Genomic DNA, 22,768 nt, shown 5'->3' with positions numbered 1-22,768 from the left:
GAGTGCTAATGAATCGCAAATGGAACGTTTGTCTATTCTCAACGCCCCTTTTATACTTCAAGGCTGACCTTGTTTCGAGGACTATACGCAACGATGACGGAAATTCTGCCTTTGTACACTCGTCACGATCACGTCGGTGTTTAACATCTCAATTTCCTCGACGATCGACCCGCATTTTAACCCTTTAAGTGCAGGTAAATTTTCAGAAATTGTTTGCGTCAAACTTAAAAATAGACAAAGCAAAATACGAACGAAGAACGTTAATACACGTGACATGTTTCATTATTTTACAAAATACCAAGTTTTTATGAATTAATTGTATGTTAATGAAAAGTGTTCCTTCGGTTGATCTGCCGGCCAAACGTGTATTTTTCCACCTTCCAGTAAACAATTCTTGCATCTCAAATTCAATTATTGGGTCGGCAACTAAGTGATTACGGATTTTGTCATTACCACCTAATGACAAAATCTTAATGCGACGACAGATTCGTTCGACTAAATTTTCGTTTCATCATCTACCGATCACAGTTATCTTTTTCTTTACAGGGGATGACGTCTTCAAAAGTAATTCGATAATCGTTAGAGGATTCCAGTCTACGAGATCGTTACCGATTAATCAATCACTCGATCCGTTTTTTACGGGGATTTGGTTACGTTTAGCATTCTGGTTCAAAGGTGGAGAAACGAGAGAAGAGTCTGGTGAATGAAAAGGTGTGCTCAGATATTTCACACTGTTGACAAGAGTATTACGTGGACTTACGAGAAAGCCATATTCATAGATTTCTGATAATAATCGGGACATTTCTTTTAACATTGACGAATATTCCTGGTCGTAAATGTCAGGATATCTACTGGTTGTATTTATTGGAAAATTCTAACAAATTTTATTTCATCTTACATTACAATTAATTATTGGAATGATCAGCATTTTGCGCTATAAAGTTCGCGCAATGCGAGTGAAATAACAGATTCCTAATAAAACAGCTAGAAATTAAAATCAGTGAAGAGGATCTAGTTTATGGCAAATATCAATAGGTGTTCTGGTATTTATAGTCGGCACATATACGGCGAACATTATAAATAATAGCACTTTAATATCTCTGTTCTTCCATGTCGTTTCTGCATGTTTATTTCTTTATTTTTCGTAGCATTCGTGTACATGAATTTGAACGTGCTGATGCATAAAACGAGATGTTTATCGAATTCCTATTCGTCCGTTCTGCCATCTCTTTGAATTTTAATTGATTACCTGATGTGTGTGTTCGGCGAACTTTGGATGTTTGACTTGCTGAAATTTTTATAACGGGCACGCCGTTTAAACGTTTATCTTTCGGTTTGAATAAAATCACAGGACGTCGAGGGTAAAGCACGGAAGCTTTGCTGTTCCCCCTAAAATTAAATCAGTTCGAAAATTACATTTCCCTATGAAAACGTGAGCCCGCAACAATGTCCAAACCCTATTTTACTCGACATTTTATTATTATATATAATGTCTCAACCATGGTTTTTAACCAACACGATATAATGAAATAAATACTATGAAATTGCCAATTCGTGTGTCACAAAATTGTAAAGAAATAATTTTTAAAATCTACTTTTTGCGAAAAGAATAGGCGGGGCATGGAAAATATATAGCACAAGTTCTAGAATATATCAGTGTAGTAATAAATCTCCTAAATATAGAAGAAGACAATAGCTTCAAGTTATAAAAATAGTAAGGCTAAAATTATAAATATGATTCAACGTTCTATAATAATATATTTACATATTTCTTAACAAAATAAAAGAACAATAAGGGCAACTCTTACAATTGAAGTTAGAAAATTGCACTACAAGTAGAATAGGTCATTCGTAACACAAACGTATTTTTTGCATGTTCCATAATGTAGATCTAACGAGTGAAACGGACGATCCTTGAAGTTACACCTGGTCACAGAACGTATCGACTTTGCAATGAAATTTTTTAGAATTTTAGTTTAATTGAGGCAGTTTCTTCATAACGGATATGAAATTTATACTTCATTGGACGTTATCAAATAGTAAAACTGAGCATCCTCGCCATACGATTGACTCTTCAAAGGTTCTCGTGCTTCACGCTAATTAAGTGACGCGTGTGTGACTAACACTTTGGCATCGTTACTATTGTTTAGTCACTCGTGGATTACGCGAAGGGTTTACGGTACGAAGTTTTCGATTAAGCGTACTGCCACGTATTCTCCAACTTGGGCTCGTTTAATGTCAGAAACTGATAGCAAAGTCAGTTGAAACTTGGAAATCAACGTAGTTCGATGTATCTTACGAATCGAATGCAGCGTTCAGCTTGGAACATAGACTATAGAAATTCGAGACTATACCCTGAAATTTAACAGACTGAATCTCACCGGTAACCGACGCTGAATTTATTGGCAAATCCGTTGACCTTAATTCACCAGGAGCACGGAGGCAAAGAATTTAATAAAGTCACAGTCTCGATTCTTACGCGAATCCAACTGTGATCACGCGTTACTTTCGGGATTTGGATAATCGCTTTGCGTGGAGAACGGTTATTGAATTGATTTAATAATAATACACCGTAGGGTTCCGTGAGTTTGCCGAGAATTTCACAATCTTCTCTGTGTATTTTCGCTGGGTATTAAAACGAACGCTGTCGCTTTACGAAGGGTGGAAGAGAAGAAATGGAAATTTTTATCATTGAGAGATTGAGATGGTAAATGCTTCGAGTGTGAGAAATAAAGAGGATGTCCATGGTCTTAGCCTACTTGAAACCTAATCCAATTATTCTAGTACTGTCACCGTTTATTGCTATATTTAGAATAAAATTTCCATTCTTTTTCAGTAAAAAATAATTTACATATGTACAGGCTTTACAGTTTGAACTTTACAATTCGCCAAACAACGCTACACGAAGTTAAAGAGTCTTTAACCCTTTGCTCTGTTTTGTGAAACGTGCGAAAGAAAAACAGGATTGCATCCTGGAAATTGTTTCAAGATATATCATACATTTAAAAATTACAAAATACAACAATAGTGTGAATAAAACTGGTATTTAAGTGAATTTGTTTCTTCCTTTATTTATTTAAATTGTCTTTTAGTTCAAGTAAATTTCAAATAGAACATTTAAAGCGTTGGCAGCTGCCGGTAACGAAATTGAAATAAAATTCGCAGTGCAAAGGGTTAAATCGTATAAAGCAAATTCAACTTCCATACTGTTACGAATGACGATAGGAATTCCAGAGATTTTCAGTCAACGTGGTAAACACGGAAAATTGAAAATTATAATAACTGCTGCATTGGTGGCGTTTGTGAAAAACCAGGATGAGGAAGGGAGTCGATAAATTAAATACACTCCGAGCTCATTGCTTCTAATATCCTTGGAATATACGATGCAGGTGTATGCCTAGAACCATACGTGCAATAGAATACACGTGCACTCTTTATTTCGCTCTTCGTGTACTCTGTATCTTTAACGTACTTCCGTTCTCCCCTCTCACCATATCGACGACCCTTTCGTTTCGTTGAAAGGTACGAGAATCTAAGGAATGGAATCAAGTGGGGTAGGGGTTATATCGAGCGAAATTCTGTGAGGCAAGCGGAACTGCCATTAGAGGGAAACGAGCCGAAAAATGTCCACCTGTAGTAAGACCAACTATTTCGATAGTGAGCGTGATGCATTCTTAGATATACTTTGGTATTATTAGGTTGGCAATTAAGTGATTGCGGATTTTGTCAGTACCGCCTAATGACAAAATCCGCAATAACTTAGTTGCCAACCCAATAGTATCTGCGCCTTTGGGTAATTTTTATCGAATTTTCTTGTGTAATTAAAACTCGTGGAAGAATATTTTTATTATCTCACATGGCAAATGTTATCTGTAGGATAACGTTTTTATTTGAGTAGCAATAAAATAACCAGAGATTAATAAAAATAGTTAAAACGTTTACTGCTGCTGCACATGCTGTTGTCTATCAAGTGCATAGATGCGACGTACAAGTTACGAACGGATGGTGGATATTTATATATTTATACATTTAATTGTAAATTTAATTATGTAAAAATGCATAGAACGTATATGACGTGTATACAAAATATAGAAAATATGGAAAGTACGCGTTACGGTATCGCAGTGAAATCAATTTCTATTTAGATTTCACTTCGTTGGTTACGTTAGTAGATGGTGAATTTACATAAATAACCATAGTTATAAACGTTGCGTAAATTAACGAATCCAAATGGAATCCAGTTGGAAAGAGTTAATCGGGCAGGTATTTTAAGCGTAACTCGCGTAATTCGTTTATTGTTGTAGTTACTCTGGCAAAGTACCGTCAATAGCACGTGCTGCGAATACCGGGCCAATTGCCGAGCCGTATCTACGCGAACATCGCGTTCGCGAGGTACGCGACGTGGCAAGGTAATAGGATCACGTTGCAAGTTATACATTAGATAAGTTAACCTTACTATCCGACAAAAGGTTCTTCATCAGGCGTAGTGACATCGGGTTAACTAATTGTAAGAGAAATTGCACGGTGCAGGTATTAAATGCTGCTGTGTAAGTTTAAGACGAATGGGTAGCTACATTTAGATTTATACCAGACACTCTATATTTGTAAGATGCTTTGTGTGTATACGTTTGTAAGTGTTTTAAAGTAAACTAGTGTTTTGTTAATCAAGTTTATCTTCTTCATGTTACTCGTATTTTTGAATCTATAAGTTTGGAATAAGCTAACAAGTAAGTCAACACTAGAATTATCGATAGTTAACACGAAGCTATTTTTACCAAAACCAGTCAAAATGACTGGTTTGTAAAAAATACGTAATAATAGAATATTTTTATATTTATTGATTTATTACCTTCTCACAGAAAGAATTCCATGTTATGTAGTACATTGTTGGTATTACTAATCCATCTGGGACCATGATCCCTAAATGAGAGTTGACACATTTATAAAATTGTAGAACCAGGTATTTTAACTGGCGTGGTATTTCTAGTGTTAGCATCTAACAATCTAGCGATCGATCCAGAATTTTCCTGGTAACTGATATTATCATATCGAATGATACGCAGTAAAAATTTAAAAAACGTGTGAAAAGTTGTACAAAACGAGGAAACTGATTAATTGGGGTTGATAAACAGATTACAGGACCCTTTTACACTTTGACAAGTACCAGCCATTTTGACTGGTATTGGTATAAGTAGCCTTGATACAAAATTATTTTGAGTTTGAATACATAAAAAACAAAATAAAATTCATTATATTATTCTTTTAGTTATCGTTGCGAAATTCATTACACCATTACGAAAAAAATATAACACAAAGTAGGAATTCTAAAATAAAATTCTAAATAAAGCTAATCAGTATCCAAATTTCAAAATTTCCAGAACAATGTATAAATATTTTTGATATTCGGTATCGGGTATTCAATATTCAAATTATAAGAATTAAAAGAATAGCACACAAATGCTTTTGGTATCTATTGTACCTACTCTTGCAATTCACTGCCTTCGTGTTACCAATTAACAAGTTTGAAGCAACTCTACGGATACTGTTAATGTTTTTGGTAAAAGTGAAATTTAAAAGATATGTATAGCCCTAAAAAATATATTCTTCGTTCGAAAGAAGCAAACGAATTCGAAGACTTGAACGAGACAGAAGGCAGACGACAGAGAATCACATAATTCATAGGAATAGCGTTTGCCTCGTTCTCTGTCCTCCGATCGTTGCGTTCGTACAAACGGTTTCGCGCGCGTCCAATTTGCCACGGGGTTAAATTTTACGCGGCGCAGTTTTTAATGATTTATTCAGCGAGAAATTGAAGCGAAGCTGCGTGTTCGCGCGCGTTGCCCGTGTAATGGGCGAGAAATTCAAGCGCGGCTCGATGAACGAACCGTTAAAAGCGGCTCATACGGCTCTGCACACCGTATGCATCGCTATCGGGAAAGACGGATAGCGCCGTGGAAAATAACGCGTAATGAAATCCACCTTTTAAAGGTGTCACTGACGCGTGACAATGCCTCGTCGTTTTAATATTCATTACGGTAGCCCCGAAATAGAACGAGAGCGGAGGCTCGAGCTAGAATTTTATAGTTCCAACGACATTATCGAGCGTCGAATCAGGCCACAATTCACGTAGCCTCGGCTTGGTTACCGCCACGAACTGACGTCGTCGTAACGAACAATTGTTTGCACGCGTGATTATTTACGCGAGTCCGATGAATACTCGCACTTATAACCGGCGCTTATTCGTCGAAGGAACGGAACGTATGCGGCTACTGATTGGACAAATTGAACCGGTTCGATCGTGGTTCGCTTGGAAACTTTCAACGTGTGCTGGAAAAAAAGGGGCACAGAGAAAACAGAGGAAAATAGGTTGAAGAGAGTTTGGGGCTTGCATATGCAACGCGAGCCTCCATAAACATCGTGCATCCAGCGTGTTCTCTGATACCTGTTTGCTTTCAATCTGCGGCTATTGCACGCATCTAGCTGACAACACGTCGAGAACTCGATTCATCAAGCGTGCGTGCGCTGATAGTCAACTTAACGCTCGTTTATTCTCGGCGCATACGTTGTTAACTGTTTAACAGATCGAAGAAGCAGAATTTTAGTCGTTTTACGTAGGTTTCGCTTGGCTTACGTTCAGTGAGCTTCCTAAACACGTCGCCGAATATGATAAACTTGACTATGTATTCCTTCGTACGATGTATTATACGCGGTGTACTTGTATCGCTGATATAAAATAAATTAACGCAATAAATGAATGCACGTGTTTCGTGTATTAAAACTGAACAGAATCGAACGAAGGTAAAGGTAATTGATTAAATTGGCCTAACCGATCGATTCATACGTGAGATTCAGCTGGGTCAAGAACCGAAAAACAATCGAAGCCAATTCATCACCGTTTCGGACGGTAGCCGGCGGCGGAGGTACCCGGGGTTGATGTATACTCGCGATATAATTTCTACCCTCTGCAGCGTTGCACGTGAAATCGGCTTGCAAATAAGGCGGCGAGAAAGGGCTCGGCGCGGCGTGTGTGGCGTACAGAAGCCTGTTCGTACTGCCATTCGTCTTGGAGTTAAGCGGTCGGGTACTCTCGTACAGTGACAAGCTTTGGGACAGGGGGTTGAGAGAGGATGGGTTGGTGGTGGCGCGTCGGGACAGAAGGGATGGGTCTGTGGAAGGACTGGGAATTGGGTGGAAGGCCTCCCTCGTCTCTTCCAGCCATTGTCTCCACGAGTTCCGTTGTTTCGCCTAAATCACCACTGCCGGCACTGAGAGCTTCTCTTCTTCCCTCGAATTCAACCCTCTTCCATCGGCCAGCCGACTATACCGCACACCTACTACTCTGCCGCCCCTTTTGTCCTTTCCTCCTCTTTGGTTCCATTGCGCTGGCCAAATCTGTCTCCTTTTCTCTTTCGACTTCATTTACGCTGGCAGCCAGCGAGAGGGACGTTCTAACATTTAAATACCAAAGTATCTGTGCCTCGCGGCTTATAGAACTCCCTTTAATACCGTCCCTGGGCCTGTCTTACCGAGAGAGTTTCGCTGCTCTTGTCTAGGAGAACCCAGGGACTGGAATTTATGCAGCAACGTTGCGCCACAGTGTTTCTCGTTATACCGCCCTCTTACCACCATCTTCCTACCCCCATGGCCGCGAGACCCATATTTCGTCCCCTACCCTCTTTCTCTTCGGACGCTTAGATAACTCGGCCCAACGTCACGCCACCCGGTTTCTGGCCTTTGGTCATTTTTCTTCCCTAACGCTGCTTCTAATCCTGCCTTGATTATATTTCAGGGACCTAGATAAGGTTGAATCCTCTATAGATTGCACTTTATACCTTACTTCTCTTCCTCCCCTCCGTTTCTTTGTTTTTTTGCTTCTTGTAGAAACCTCGGAGAAACTAGCGAAAAGATATGTTTTGGTTTTATCAATGAATATTTATAAAGATATTTAATAACTTTCTTTTAGACTGTCTTTTATTCTATCAATAGCAAAAGATCTTGCGGGTGTGTCGTTAAAGAATTTTCAAATAAACTCGTTTCGTATCGCGCGCAAATAATTTATTTATATTTTCAAGTTCTTCTCTTCTCGCGATTCATTTCGAATCGTTTCAATTTAGCGTACTGTTTATCGAACTTCTACGAAACTCGTATTTCGCGAATTGCAACACGACCAAGTGGTACCGCGAAGGAAACATTCAGACAATAAAGTTTCCTAAAAATACAATTAGTTGAGACCGTAAGATCGCTATCGTAAATGGCTTAAGTCTTTTACACAGTAGCGCAGCTTAAGAAATGAAAGAGAATTTCGCCGACACCTCTGGTTGGTTTAATATTTTATCCAACAGAATTGTTCGCAGTACGCCTTGTTTAAGGAACCTTAATTTCGCTTCTCGCTTGAAACCTTCTCTAGATAAGATGCACCGACTCCCGACTGTTTGCCATTCTTCCTCGAAATTCTTCTTGCGTTTACCGAGCTTATTAAAGTTCCGTTTTATCGTACGTGGTCGCATAAAGCAGAGACCTTGGTGTTTTCTCCAGGCAGCCATACGAAATATTGCGTTCCCCTTTTCATCTCTGACGATGCTCGTATGCGGCGCTGCGATGAATGTTCCACTTAATTGTTTATTTAAAAATAATTTGTCTTGCAACGTTAAAAGCGGGTTAGACGAAATAGAGTTTACAACGCAAATGAGAAAAATGAAATAGCGTGGGTTGACACATTTTGCGTGGGTTACGTAAAAATATATCCTTTTGTTATTAATAGACTGCGCATGTTTATGTGCAATTTGCGATCTAAATTCGTAGAAATGTATCGAATAGGATGTACAAGACCGAAAGTAAGGTATCTGTCGTAATATTCACAAGGAAAATTCACAACTTCGATCTACTTTTCGATATATATCAGATAGCTTTAATATATTTTTATCTAAGTCCTGTATTTCTTTACTTACGTTCGTAATATAAATTTGCATAAATACTCGCATGGTTTAGTTCCAGATCGCTATCTTTATTTTCTCTACTTATTGCAATATATTGTTCAATGTTTTCAGCTTTTCAGTTCAGTAGGAAAATATCTCGACTGTGTTGTGATTTACAACAATTTTCCAAGTATCACGATCTTAACTTAAAAGTCAGATTTTTACGGAGATCGCGTGATGCAGCTCGAAATGTATTAATACGACGCGCGTTCCCCCTTCCTATATTTCTATTGATTCTTCGTGTTAAAATTCCCCGACGTTCTCTCTATGAACATGCAACGTATCTCACAGTATTTCATGGTTCTCAAGCCGACAAGGTGGTTTTATCGCTTCGTGCATCGTTCGTAAATACATTAATCCGTAGGTGGGACAGCTCGTTCTCTTCGACTAATAGTAATAACCCCGTCTACGGTGATATTTCATACGAGCGACGTTGATTAAATTCTCGCGGAGTTTAGGTTTACGTTTCGGCTTTATGCGCCGTGAAAAGTTATGAGCGTCGCGTCGCGTCGCGCGATTTCGATACGTTCGCCTCAGCTCGAAATTTGTTTCTATACACCCGTCATTTCTTTCTCCACTCTTCTATCGTATCTTTTCAAAATTATACGACAAAATGGCTTGCTTGGAAAAATAATCGCCGTCGTTCGGTGCTTCCGCTTTACGATCCCGACTTGGTGAACGATAGTTTATTATTTGGAATGAAATATACATGGAACGGTTGTTCCCTCGCGAATGAGTATCTTGCTGTTCGCGACTTTAAAAACAGGAACGTGAACTACACGATTGTTAAAAGTTTACTCGATTGCAATGATCGGCGACTACGAGACTATACGATGCTAAGCTACTACGATGGTTGGATGCTTATTCTGTCACGTTACACGAAGAGTCTGCAATTTGCGTCCACATTTTATTTTCCTTTATCACGAGAACCATCGTAAGAAGAAAGTTCTATTTCCGATCGGCGGTTATGCGTCGAATAATGGACAATTGGTTGAATTCTTTAAACATTGACAACATCTACGAATGAGTATCGTCTTCGATGTATTGGAGTGACGTACACGTCACCCGAATTAACGATGATGATTGTTCGTGTAGGGATCGAGAGTTCGGAAGTTTATAGTGCGCCTGTTGCCACTGAGATGCAGGAAGAAACTCTAAATTCTCTGTTAATCTTCGGAAATTAAAAGCTCCCTTGGTTATAAATATAATTAAAATAAAATATGATAAAAGCGTTTACGAAATACTGAAGAATCGAATATAGCGAGAGAATCACACCCACGTCATAAAGTCGGATTAAAATTATTGCGAACGTGTTAAGAATGATGGTTCGTCATGAAGAAAAATACTTCTCGTCGCGTGTGAACGAATGTTTGCGTTTGGTCGGTGATTATCACGAATACGAGAGCGTAGACTGGTGTCATAATGCACTGCCTGCGGGCACGTGAATAGGGAACAAAAGCCTCCCAACCAGAAACACCTCGGACCATAGCTACATTAGACACATTACGAGCAGAAATGAACGACTGGCAGAAAGGGAGGCACACTTTGTCGCGCGTCAGCTCGTAATAAAGTCAGCCTCGGTGTACAGAATGCGAGAAATATTGCTTCGTTGTTCGTTCCATCCCTTCTTTCTTCTGTTAGCCTTTCCTCAAAGGAAGCAGGTTGCGTGAGGTGAACCTGGTTTGTCTGCTCCAAAGTCGTAAAACGTCGTGTTTCTCTCTTTTAATTTTGAGTTGGCAAGCTTTTGTTCGGCCTTTCGAGACTGCAATTTGAAATTTTAGAATAAAAGACGGAAGAGAAGACTTTGGTCTCGTGAACTCCAGAGTGCAACCACGAATGTCCTCGTGTCCGGCTAGTAAGAACTTTTCCTATTCATATTCTAACTTTTCGCTACACCATTTCAAACCATTTCCTTTTTTAACTAGAATGCTAACGAATAGAATGGTAGTGAATTTATACTAATTTAAATATAGGTTGTCCGAAAAGTTTTTTTCGTTTTATGAGGAAATAATAGACGTACAACGTTTTTTTGTTTTATATTATTTTGTCGAATTACGTAGACTTGGTTTCATGTTTGTATGAAAGTGCACTGTTTGCGAAAGAAAGACACTTATACAACCTAATACATATGAATTTCAATAATAGATCAATAACAGTAAATTTCTAATAATTTTATGAATACGACTAAAAGAATGAAATGTACGTACTTTGTTGTAACTACTCGAACGTACTATACTTTGCGTATGTTACATATATTTTTATTTTATGCGTATTCTGTGGTATCTTTATACCTTTAAATTTCCCACAAATGCATAAGCATCTGCAGCTTAATAATAAATATAATAAATATAATAAATATAATAAATCGTAAAGATACAATAATAAATTATCGCATGTTTTTTGATAAGTATATACACTTTCGATTTATAGACCGATAGCTGTATATAGAAAACGTATTAATTACCTATCCTAATTATTAATTTGCTATTAATCTTCCATTCGCTTTGGAAAAATTCACATATCATTAAGAAAGGTCGATCAAAGTATCCTGTCGCTTAAAGTTGCCAAGTGTATGCCACTTTTACGTATACGTTTCGTCGTTATGGTACCAGGCAGACAGCTATATCTACGTTTGCTTGGCTTGTAGGAAGCCGAAGGCGGCAACAGGGACTTGTTTTACGAGCAAGATGAGCGTACGTGATCGGACTGGTTGGAACTTCTAACCAGAACGTTTTTACTCCTGAAACTTTTTTAGGGGTCATTTCGTTTCGGTGCTCGTCACGATGTCGTGGATTTGATTTCCACTGAATTTACGAGTTCCCTTGGTGCCTTAATCCTTGGGGCGAAGAGTGGGCTCAAATAGGGATGAGCTTAGGGTGACGCGTTCGTTTGACAGAATTAAAAGCGACGAGCAGAGATTTCGACGATTATGATGGTTGCAAGTTTGTCTTAATTGAAAGGAGCGTGGTGAGGTTATTATGGGGTGTCTCGAGATGTTGATGGTAAGATGGTCGAGGGTGAAGTATACGGGGAAAGTTTGGACGATTTTGGACGTGAGAATGATTTAATGAGTTAGCAAGGATCAAAGGTTTGTTGTCGATCAATCGTTAATTATATCGTTTTTAGTTATCGCCGGCCACGTTCCTAATTGACTCATATTCGACAAGGTATTTTTTAAACGAATCTTCTTCGCCAGATTAAATTTTTATCACAGAGAGTATATTTTCTACAATGGAAGCGGAGGAAATGGAATTTATATTACGCAATACAAAATAGAAACTTGAGTCTAGTACGACGTACAGCTGCAAAAGAATACGTTCACGAAATTCTGAAACAGATTTTTCTTATAGGTTGTACAAAGCGCATTACGTGTTCTGAACGTGTATCAGAAATAATACAAATTCTATCAGCAATAAACGCTTTTAAACTGTACATTAAACTGTAAATAAATTATAAGCTAGGCGAATAGAAAAACTGAAAATAATCGAAAGTTTGGTGAAAAAGAAACTGCGTGGAAAAGATTGTGAGCAAGAATATCGGTAAAATTTGATCACACGTTGGTATACGTTCTTCGAAGTACAAAATACGTATATTCTCGTTCATTTCCACGATGAATAGGCTTCTCCATAGTTAGACGTTGTCGAAATTCCAGCGCCGACAGATAGTCTCTAGAATTTCAATTATCTCAGGCCTATCTCGTGCGGTGTGCGTTCGATCCTCGTTGCAAGGGAGCCGAGGTTCACGGTTCGTCAGGCCTGGTGAATTCGATTCGGCCGCAGCCCTATCTCGGTGCCCTTATTTTTCCTCGACAGACAGCGGAAAATGCGCGGCAGCAGGGAAATCCAGAGGTCGGACTTGGAACATGGCATGCAAACGAAAGCAATGGAGAAAGGAGGACAGAAAAGGAGAGAAAACACGCGGCTAGTCACCTCCTTTTCTATCGTCTTTCACCCTAGCGAACGAACGATCAGAGGGATGAAAGGAAATGGAAAATAATGCGAGGCTGGTGGAAAGGCACGCGTGCGCGCTCTAGCAGCGAAAACAAGGAACACAGAGGCAAGGAGAAGGGGAGAAGCTGTCGGAGGAAGGAAAAGATGGAAAGATGCGGAGTCACGAGCGGCAGCGTGACTTTTCAGTGGGCTAGGCGAGCCATTAAAGGCGCTCGCAAAACAAAGCTTCGTTATAAACCTCGAGAAATACCTGCCATCTTTTACTTCCTTTTTTTTCCCCTCCGGTACGGTCTTTCCTCTTTTCTCTCTCCCTGACTTCTCCACGTGTACACAGAGTTGCAGCCTCGTTCCCCGTTTCTATACGCAATAATAATAAATGGAGAGTTCTTTACGGTCCTAGCCCAATAACTTTTCGCAGCAGCCTGTGAAAAAAACCTCGAAACGATGCCAACGTCTCCTCCAGCTTCTGTTTCCTTTCCTTATTTTTTTTCCCCTTCTTTCTTTTTTGTCTCCTTTTTTTCGCCCTCGACCTCGTATGGAAAACTGTTTCACGATTTGCATTACCAAGGGAAACGGTGTACTCGCGTGCAGGTACTTCTTTTCCTCGCAGAGGAAAGATTATTAAGATTGTTAATTGAACGGTAGAAATTACCGTTGCCTGGAGAGCCGCCTGGGATTAACGAGGGAATTTTTTAAATTTTCTTCCCGTAAAAATGAAGCGTAAAGAATTGCATCCACTCCATTCTCGCCGTCTTCTCCGCTTCTTCTATGAAGATTCTCTTCCCGGGGAGACATTACGAAGTCGCGAATGAGACACGGAAGTTTTTAAAGTCACTTTGTTCCTCACGGGACAAAGGTCGGGCTCCCCTGAGAATAATGGATAATCGACGAGCTCCTTGATTCTCTATTATGGCGAAATAAAAGAGCAATTCGTCGAGAAGGTAGACTCGAATATCGGCTTTCCCTTCTCTCAGCTGGCTGTTTCTCTCGTCGAGGGGAACGCGGCTTCTTACGGTGCAAGAATATTTTTTTATAGTTAAAATTTTCTCCAGATGATTCTTAGTTTTATTGAAATTAAAGTAGATTTCGTGCTTTTTCTCTTCTCTGTTACTGTTTTTAATATTATTCTATGGATTTAAGAAACTTTAGTTTCTTATTTTAATTCGATTAAACGACAACGACATTACTGACTGAGACAATGGCATTATTGAAATATGTAAATGAGGTAACTTATGTGTTTTTTTGTCAGACTCGCTACACAAATGGGCGACAAGAAAATATTATAATGAAAAAAAACATGATGTATCGCAATGTTGTAAATACTTTTGTTTCTTTAAATTTCATGAAATTCTAGAATTTATAACAAACATCGAGGTTTATCAATGCAATTCATTTTAAACTTGGCTCAATATAATCACGATAATCGGTCTCATCCTTCAAAATGTTTCCTACGATACACGCAATACAGTGACGAACGCGAAAGAGTTTCTAAAAGAAGACGAGTAAAAAGACAATATAATTTCACCAAATGGATTTATATTTAACAAGCACAATAAATAGATACAAACTTTATGAATAAGGTAAAACGTTTTCAGTAGAAAAATTGCTAAGATTTCTAGCGTAGCGTTTTTAAACTTCCTTTTATCCGCCACTGTACATACGTACAAAGTTCTGAAAAACGTTGCAACATTTTCATGAGTAACTATAGTTGGTTTAAAGGATCGTCGCTTTGAAATGGACATGGTCGATGACGGTGACCGGAACGAGGTCGATTTACCTACGAAATAATCGTCGGCGGATAGGAACGAGTTCGCGGAAAGATAAATGGGACTCGCATGTCCTGCGACGCGGAAGATTTCCCCCAGGTTTTCAGGAATACGAGAGACGTTTGACGTACGTGGCACGCCGACACCGGCGTAAATGCGAGTTCACAAGGCAACTGGGGGGATTCCCAGGCGGATTGAAACGCGACGATGTCTGTGCGCGTACTGGCCAAGATGGGATCCGGCGCCGGTCATTTTGACAAAAGCCGCAACGTTCAGGAGGCTACGAGCAACAATATACGCGAACGAACTTCCACGGCACGTTTGGGAACAGCCGGATGCATTAAAACCATGCATCAGTAGATTAAAGTAAAATGAATCGAGTGGCGATTCGCCCTGGACACCGAACCAAATTAATTTTGTGGTAGAATTCTCGTATATCGTATGCGGATGCAAATTATGAAAATGGTTATACCGATTTTGGAACAATGGGCACCTATCTCACATGGGATTTTATCTCTATGTTTCTTATTCGATCGGTTCGACAATTCGTGTAGTCTTTTTCATTTTATATCCAACGTATAGCATTGTTCATAAATATTTGGATACTTGCACGTTATATCGTAGAATAAACAGGATGTTTACGAACTGTGGTGGACGGTGGTGGCTGAAGCAACTCGAGACGAGGTATATCTACGTGATAAAATAAATTCAAAATGTAGGACAATATTGTCTCACACGAAGCTTTATTTCTGAATAGATCGATATTGAAAATTCATCGAATTTATTTTCTTTAAGTCGATCGATCAAGTTTTCTTTTTATTATTTAATTTGTACTTTACAATTTGTCCAGCTGGACATTTGATAAATTTTTCTAGCTTAATTGCTAAATAACATGTGGATGGCTATTCCCAGCCGGATACCATCTTCGAGTTTGACTATTTTATTTCTTTAGTCAGATCAGTGGGCTGTTTTCTCTTTAGTATTCTTTTTATGAGAGTTTTGCTCGCTTCAGCAGCTAACTGGTTTGGATGTGTTGCTGTTCTTTCCTTGTATTTTTCTGCGTACCAGCCGATTACTTCTTCGACCGTTGGTATTTTTAAGTCTTTGCGTATATCCTCCTTTCTGACATACCATGGGGCCTTCACTATTGTTTTCAGTATTTTCGATTGTACCGACTCTAGTTTATTTATGTGGCTCATTGCTGCTGTCCCTCATAGTGGTATTCCGTACGTGCAAATTGGTTTTATTATCGTTTTGTAGATTATTAGCTTATTTTCTATACTGAGTTTAGAGTTTCGACTAGTTAGCCAGTACATCTTCTTAGTTGCCTTCTTAGTTGCTTTCTTACATCACTTAGTTGAAAATCCAATAGTATTGCTTCACATTCTCCTTCCTGACACACTATTTTTAACTTTTTAAAATAAATTTCCACGGACGTTGGAAAAGTTCAACCCGCCACTTACCATAAACTCGGTATCACGATCTTTTTTTCACTTTTCCTTCGGTTACCGAGAACGAAGGAGAAAGTGGAGCCAGCGGGTTGAACGGTTCACGAACGAGCTTGTCTCGATTTACAGCCCGCTAGGGACAGATTTCCGCTTTAAAACAATATCTTGCAGACTTGTCGCGAAACTGGATATCAGAGGTAAGAAAGAAGCACGGCAGAGGGTGTGTTATTTTTTCCAATATGCAGCCTATGGGATGGGCAGCGTTACTAGGGCGGGGGTGGCTTTCAGGCCATGATACCTTGCCTGGCCCCAGGGGCATGTAAACACCGGAGCGACTCGATGCCCTGTCAATCGACCACTTTCAGCTTCTAACCTGCTTCTCTTCCCTTTCTTTGCTTGCTTTCTTCTATGTATAGTTTCGTATACAGTCATCGAGAAAAGCCTTGACTGCCTATCTTGAATGTCAGGTTCGAATTTCACGGACAATGGACTGTCTCGTTTGCCCATGTTCTCGAATTCGAGGGAAACCGGAAAGGCTTGAGAGAAACGCGAGAGAGGCGCAAACACTAGCGCGTTGCGCGTTTTGGCGCTGCTGAAAGCTTCGAGAATTGGAATTCGTGCTGAAATCTTCAAACTGCAAGGTTCAACAAAGAGTTGGTTTTTATGGACTTTGTCCCTTTTATCACATGGTAACCCTTTCTGTATTATCCGCGCGAAGATTGCCACGAATATTCGGTTGACGCGCAAGAAAAGGGTTAAAAATGAAGGATTTAGGGGGATCATTCGTTGACGTTATCGAGAGTAGCCGACAAAAATGAAATGTTTGGCCGCGATGCGATCGTAGGCAAACTTAAACACACGCACTTCCATTTTTCCGGCTTTATCAGCGCTCGGATATTTTGAATTGCAGATGGATTCATGAAAATTAGCGCGCGTGCACTGTGAAATCCAACGTGTTTCTGTTTTGCGGCCACGCGGCTCCGCGAAACGGTTTCAACGAAATTCACGCGACAGCGTAAAAGCTTGCTGACGGATTTGGTGAGAGGAAGGTTGGCAGCATTTTCTTGTCGAGCTGCTTTCCCCCATGGTCGTTTTAGGAAAAAGGGCGTTTGCGCTAAGGAGGAGTTTTTTGCGGCTCGCGATAACCTACCCCTTGCCGAGCCTCTCGCAACTCAACGTTTTTTCTTGATTTAATCCAGGCTAATGCAATTCTTCATTCTTCTGGGCTAAAGGCGCCTTTTTACCCGTTCCTAGCGAGTACTCGACGAAACTTGCCCCTCGAGATTACGAGCTTTCTCTCGGCTCACCCTTCTCCCTTTTTCTTTCCGTCGACTAGTCAGAAGGAGAGAGAACGAGCAGAGAAAGCGGCGACGCGAAAGGGAGAGGCGAGCAATCAGCGTTTTACAATTTGCCAGCCGACAAGTAATAAATTAAGCGAATTTTATTCGCGCCCCGTATAACCACGTTAAATATTTATATTTGTGGCCGATTGCGAATTGCCACGGGGTGCCCACCCTCTACACCTCTGGCCATCTGCTGGACTGCGTGTTAAATGCCTCGTCACACCCGTCTATCTATGGGGTCAATGTGAACGTGTGACTGAATGGGGTTCGACAGGGATGCTGTACATGTACGTAGACGCGAGGATGTGTACAAATACAGTACGCAAAACCGATGTATATTGGTGTTTGCGATTGTACCTCGCGTCGTTCTTTGTAGAATCACCGTTATAATTTTACAAATATCGTTCTTTTGCTCGGTTAATAGGCCTGATGAAGGATAAATTGAAGTTAGGGGGATAAATGAGGTGTAAACGAAGGTTAAAGAAAGTCAGGTGAAGAGGAATGACAGAACAACGAAGGACAACCGGATAAAGATTCCTGCGAGATGAATGAAAGTCGAAAGAGACAAATGAAAGGCGGATAGGAATTAAATAAAGCGAAGGGCAAATGACTTTGATAAAAGTTGATAAAAGCTGAGCGAGGGTCGAATTTAGATCGTCCGTGGTGGAAGCAAAGATGGAAAGTTAAAAACGTTTAAGCGTACGAACGCGAAACAAGTCGCGAGTGCGACTATTTGAATAAAAATTGATTCGATTAAAACATAAAACATTACGAAGCCGTTCTTCGTGTCGGCTGAACAGGCTGCGTAAACGTGTATTTTCTCGAATATTTCCGCGAATACGACAGTTTGTTCGCTTAGTAAACGACAGCGGGCCATTGCGCGCGCCTTTAAATTTAGTTTGATTACGCGAGCACGTCGCGTCGAGTCGTTGCGCGTTTAAATTTATGCATGAAAAACTATTTGTACATAAATGTAGATGCGTGGGCGTATCATCGAGATCGATTGACGAGCGTGGCCGCTGGTATTTGCGCGTGTTCCGGCAGGCTATAGGGGTTGTGTATGTGTGTCAGACGTGCGGGTGACGGGAATGGGACGAGAGTCGAGGAACGGAGGGAGATGTCCAGGGTTGGTTGTCTGCGTGCAGGGGTGGTAGGGGTAGAACCCGACCTGACAGGGGGTTCATTCTATATTTTATGGCGGCCAACCCCCTGCAGTGGGATGCTACTAGCTGGGTATACCCATTGGCGATAAGGTGATAAGCTCAAATGTATTGGCTCCCATCAAATCGTGCGCTTTACTGCTATAGCCAACCCCATAAACGCCGCTCACCCTTTCCACAGCTCCGGTTTGTACGTGGAAAAATATTTCTCGCCGCTTCAGCCACGGAAATTACCGTAGAACCATTACGTAGTTTCATTATTTTCGCTAGCTTTGCTCGTTAGCCGACAAAGAGAAAAAAAGAGAAAGCTTGGAAAGAAAAGAAAAGATACGAATGTTTAGAAAAGAAAGAAGAGGGAAAGCAAGGACGAGGATGGGAAAGAAAACGAACGAAATAGAATTAGCGAAACTGATACAGCTTTCTCGAGCTTGATCGTACGCGAACTGGCACACTGGTACACGCGCCATGAAAACGTTACAATTTTACGACGTACCTCGATGTCTTCTCTTTTCCTTCCTCTCGCTTTGTTGCGCGTGTATGGATGTATATAATAGATCGCGATCCCTTCCAACGGACATTGCTCGATATTAAAAGGCGTTCTCGTAATGTTCTCTATGCTAGGGCCGAGCGCGGACTAACGAGTTTTCCACGAAAGATTCATCGTTCCGGTAGCGGATAACGCACAGAAAATTGAACTCGAGTCGCGAAGAGCGCGGCTGCGATAAAATTGCAAATAAATTACGCTTGAATTTCCATCATCGAACGGGATAGGGGGGCGTGGCTGGGGGTGGGAAGCCACGGCGAGGAGAACCACGGCCAGATAGCAGCGCGTATACTTTTCATGGAGAAAGATAGAAAGGAGCACTGCGCGCGGAAAAAGATAAAAAGATGGTGGAAAGAGATAAGACTTGTGTCTTGCTGCTCCTCGTCCCAACGTATAATATATATATATATATACGCGAGAAGGAGCCTCGAGAGCCAATAATAAGTAAGCCAGCCGCTCGTTAAGGGTTGGTTAAAAATACGAAGAAGCCTTGTCTTTCTTTTCTTTTCTCCTCCACTTTTCTCTGCTCTTCCTTGCTTCTAGGGTTCTCCCTCTTGTCGGCAGAAGCCGAGAAAGGTTGGCGGGGCGCCGTGGAAAATAATGGCTGGCCGTAATCGACGGCTCTTTTTTAGCCTGGTTAGGACTCAAGGACGAACTCACACCTCGCTCGTTTGTACTCGGCGAGTGCTCGCTTCCCTAAGTACATCGTTTAATCGAACTCGTAGAACGTTGGCGGCCAATTGGCTGATCCACGAAGATCCACCATAGATAAACATCTACCTATTGGATTTTCTCTATTCCATTACACGGAATTACACCAGCGATTTTAACATTTTCAACGCCATCGACTCAGACAAAGATTCACTCGCTCGATCACCGAGTAATCATGGGAACGCGAAGCGGTTAATGCGATAACACGAAGCATGAATAATCGCGGCGATAGGATCCGATTTCGTTGCAAGAGAACTTCGATTCATGCGGAACTACGACTGATTAGGCATTAGCCTGTCACTCCTTTAATCTTCTCGTCAGGGGCAGAGCTACGCCACTCTGGCGTTCTCTGTTTGCGAAGTTGCTGGTGAAACCGCGTGCGACGATGCTTGTGTCTTCACGGTGACTTTAAATAGCCGTAATTAAAGATGGCTATTCCGAAGGGGGTTGCGGATCCAGATTAGGGGAGACCGCAGGTTGGATTAAACAGATGACGTGAAACGCAAACAATGGAAAGGGTCACGAATATCTCCCCTTTGTTTTCTCATTTTACTCCACTTTTTCCGCGTTTTTTCACCCCACGCTCTTTTCTTCTTCTTTGTTTTCTCTGCTTTTTCCTTTCCCTTTATTCCTTTTTATCCACCCTCTAACCTCTTTCATCGACGTTGCGTGTCCCAGTTCGACGAATCCCGAGTTTAGGATTCGATTATTCGGCTCGCGGTAAAATCTGATCTCTTTGCTCAATGGCTTTAAATTACTTTCATTAAACGCTCGCGCTGTTTTTATGCGGCTGAGTGTCCGAGGAACTCGTTAAGATCGATTCGATATCGAGTTGCCGGTAAAGGTAAGCTTTTATCGGTGGCTGTTAAGAAGGAATTATTGTTAATAAAAATCTGTTTTTTTACTCTCTCCCTTCCCCTTATTCGTTTTTTCTTTTCACTTTTTTCATTTTGCGAGATCTCGTTACCGTTTCTTTCCGATTCTTCTCGAATAATAGGATTCCTTCGATCAGCGTAATGAAATTTTTATCGCGTAGCCTACTACTACTTTCGCTAATAAATGCGAAAGTTACGATCGAGCAACGTTGGTTCTTTTAATCGAAAGTCATCGCCATGTATACTACTATCATGTCCATAAATATTTGGACACTGAACGCAATTCGGCCAAAGGATCAGTATCTTTGTTGTATCTTCAAAATTATGACGGAATCGTTGATTTTGTTACGCAAGATTAAAATGTAACGTAAGATCAAAGATGAAGATTAAACTAAAGAGTTTCATTGGAAGTATATTTTATATTCGGAAACGTGGAAATATTTGTAGAGGCTAACGTATTTACGTCTTCGTCCGGAAAGCGTGCCACGATCGAGTCAACGAAATCCAGAAAATTCTCCTCGTTGACGAAAGGTTTGTAATCGCCTGCATCCCCCCCCCCCCAAATTGGATTTTTCTAGGTGCAGCTTTCAGCCGACGTGAAGTAGCGTGTTGAGCTGCGGATTTATAAGGGAAAGCCCGTCCGCGATATTCGAGAACTTTCAGAACGACTTTACTTCTTAATAAGATTCAACGTTCCAAAATGAAATTCGAAGCTGTACGTACGACGAAAGTCGTTTAGTGGCAGCGCCGCACTTCCGCCAACTTTTCCAGCGAAACTTTCAAAGCTTCCTGCGTTATTTCCCCCTCCCCGTTTTCTCTCTCGCCGTCTTTCGCTCTTTATCTTCGTCTTGTTCCTGCCCCTCTGCTGCCTCTCCATTCCCTTTCTTTTCGTTTTTTAAACGTGGTTTAAGAAGAAACGCTTCGCGAACTGACGCTGAATGCATTACGATGCTTTATGCAAAGCGTGCGCTCTTCCTCCTCTTCCTCGTCCTTCCTATAACGACATATTTCGTGGGATCTTACGGAAGCTTCTCCCTTAATGTTTCCTCGTTGTTGCGCCACTTCATGAACCCCCGGTTTCGCTTGCTCGAGCATCTTTTCATAAGCCGCGTTATTTTCCAGTTTACGACTCATTTGTTTGTTCAGTGAAAGAAACACAAGACGATAAGAAATCAAGAAAAACGTGATATCGTAATTTTCAGTGAATTTTACACATCAAAATATATAGGTTGTGCGATAACCACTGCCGCTCAAAAGTTTCTACCACCCTTTCGTTTTTAGATGACACGACTTTTTCCCCGACCTTTACCGAGAAACGAGAATATTATAATTACAAGCGCAATGTCTCAATTATTATCATAATTATCAAACCAAATTAATATCATAAATGGTATACTTGTTTACTTATATCTTTTGAAATCCATTAATTTCAAGCTGTAAACTTTTGAGCGGAACTGCAATTCGTGCTAAAGTCGTATAATCGTAAAACCGTACAAAGAATTAAGACGAAATAATACGATTGTTTAAAAGATGCTGGAAACAAAAGACGAAGAATTCAGCGGAGTTGCCGATGGATAGTCTCTCGGAATCGATTTTTATTTTATGGACTTCTCTCGCTGAAAGAAAGCCAGCACGTCGGAATTCTGCACGGCACTGATAAGTATTTACTGCCCCGGGACTCTGTTCAACGACGCTTCTTCTTTTCTCGACCACCCTCGTGCACACGTAAAGTCTCGTTCTATCTTCATTTCTACGTTGTCCATTTCTTTCTCTCATTTTGTCTTGCTCTCTCGTCCGGCACACCACAGCACAAGGATCCCTTTGTCGTTGTCAGCCGGTGAGACCGTACTAACTTTACATTCAGGAACGTCTATATACCCGTTATCACTTCGTTTTACGCTGCTGCTCATAAATATTGCGATACCTATTTGTTGTACATATGTATCAGAGGATTTTAATAAATTTTACATTATTTAGTATTTTGCGTTATAAGGCA

The 22,768-nt window shown here is 40.6% G+C and overlaps 1 long non-coding RNA gene across 6 annotated transcripts in view; it reads left to right on the top strand.

The window, feature by feature from the left end:
• Positions 1–22,768, top strand: part of LOC126916916 (uncharacterized) — a 206,796-nt gene that overhangs the window by 45,301 nt on the left and 138,727 nt on the right. For 3 of the 6 annotated variants that reach the window (XR_007710823.1, XR_007710820.1, XR_007710819.1), the window contains exon 3: positions 547–711. The exons of 1 other annotated variant lie outside the window; for it this stretch is intronic. This is a non-coding gene — a long non-coding RNA (uncharacterized LOC126916916). Of the gene's footprint in view, positions 1–546; positions 712–4,224; positions 4,728–22,768 lie in introns of those variants that run through there. 2 more of the 6 variants (XR_007710821.1, XR_007710817.1) reach the window with 2 other exon arrangements.

The sequence above is a fragment of the Bombus affinis genome, chromosome 1 (genome assembly GCF_024516045.1).
Source record: "Bombus affinis isolate iyBomAffi1 chromosome 1, iyBomAffi1.2, whole genome shotgun sequence".
NCBI lineage: Eukaryota > Metazoa > Arthropoda > Insecta > Hymenoptera > Apidae > Bombus > Bombus affinis.
The sequence above is the reverse complement of the archived record's forward strand: the minus strand, read 5'-3'. Positions and strand labels throughout refer to the sequence as shown.